Consider the following 1,960-nt stretch of genomic DNA (forward strand, 5'->3'; position numbering starts at 1 on the left):
TCCAAAGATATTGGATCTCCTTCTGAATCAGAAAAATCCATTCCTAGTCTCAATCATATTCTGAAAGAATATGACTCGAGCTTCAGGAAGTTACTATCTAGAAGTATTGGCGTTGGCTATGAGGGTGATACCTCACAAAAATTTGAACCTGTTGATGATTTGAAAATCACATACAAGCCATTGTATGATCATTTCAAATATGGCCACTCACATGATATTAGGCTCACTTCACATGCCAAAAGTTTTAACACTTCACACACCAAGAAGCATGTGACACAACTTAAAAAATATCATGCTGCCAAACCTAAAGAATATCATGCTATCCCTCTTGTTACTTATCATGCTAAACCCAAGTTCAATCAGAACTTGAGGAAAACTAACAAGAAAGGACCCAAGAAACTGTGGGTACCTAAGGAGAAGATGATTTCTGTTGCAGATATCCTTAGCAGCAAAGAAGACAAAGCACAAAATGTCATGGTACTTGGACTCTGGGTGCTCGCGACACATGACGGGAAGAAGGTCTATGTTCCAAGATCTGGTGCTTAAATCTGGTGGAGAAGTCAAGTTTGGAGGAGATCAGAAGGGCAAGATTATTGGCTCTGGAACCATAAGTATTGGTAACTCTCCTTCCATAACTAATGTACTTCTTGTAGAAGGATTAGCGCATAACTTATTGTCCATAAGTCAATTAAGTGACAATGGTTATGACATAATCTTCAATCAAAAGTCTTGCAAGGCTGTAAGTCAGAAGGATGGCTCAATCCTATTTACAGGCAAGAGAAAGAACAACATTTATAAGATTGATCTTTTAGATCTTGAGAAGCAGAAGGTGACTTGCCTTATGTCTGTTTCTGAAGAGCAATGGGTCTGGCACAGAAGATTAGGACATGCTAGTTTGAGAAAGATTTCTTAGATTAACAAACTAAATCTGGTCAGAGGACTCCCAAATCTGAAATACAAATCAGATGCTCTTTATGAAGCATGTCAGAAGGGCAAGTTCTCCAAACCTGCATTCAAATCTAAGAATATTGTCTCTTCTTCAAGGCCGTTAGAACTTCTGCACATTGATCTGTTTGGACCAGTCAAAACAGCATCTGTCAGAGGGAAGAAATATGGATTAGTCATCGTAGATGATTATAGCCGATGGACATGGGTAAAGTTCTTAAAACACAAGGATGAGTCTCATTCAGTGTTCTTTGAATTCTGCACTGAGATTCAATCTAAGAAGGAGTGCAAAATCATAAAGGTCAGAAGTGATCATGGTGGTGAATTTGAGAACAGATTATTTGAGGATTTCTTCAAAGAAAATGGTATTTCCCATGATTTCTCTTGCCCTAGAACTCCACAGCAAAATGGAGTTGTAGAGCGAAAGAATAGGACTCTACAAGAAATGGCCAGAACCATGATCAATGAAACCAATATGGCTAAGTACTTCTGGGCAGAAGCAATAAACACTGCATGTTATATTCAGAATAGAATCTCTATAAGACCTATTCTAAATAAGACTCCTTATGAATTGTGGAAGAACTGAAAGCCCAACATTTCATATTTTCATCCTTTTGGATGTGTTTGTTTTATTCTGAACACTAAAGATCATCTTGGTAAGTTTGATTCTAAGGCACAAAAATGTTTCCTTCTTGGATATTCTGAACGCTCTAAAGGCTACAGAGTATACAACACTGAAACATTGGTTGTAGAAGAATCAATCAATATCATATTTGATGATAAGCTTGGTCTTGAAAAGCCAAAGCAGTTTGAGAATTTTGTAGATATAGATATTGATATATCAGAAGCTGCAGTACCAAGAAGCAAAGTTTCAGATGCTAAAAATCTCAGAAGCAAAGAATCAGAAGATCAAGTTGCTGCATCTTTAGAGAATCTCAGAATTTCTGAAGAACCAACAGTCAGAAGATCTTCTAGACTCACCTCAGCTCACTCAGAAGATGTGATCCTTGGAAAG

The sequence above is a fragment of the Vicia villosa genome, linkage group LG4, assembly GCF_029867415.1.
Source record: "Vicia villosa cultivar HV-30 ecotype Madison, WI linkage group LG4, Vvil1.0, whole genome shotgun sequence".
In the NCBI taxonomy this organism is placed as follows: domain Eukaryota; kingdom Viridiplantae; phylum Streptophyta; class Magnoliopsida; order Fabales; family Fabaceae; genus Vicia; species Vicia villosa.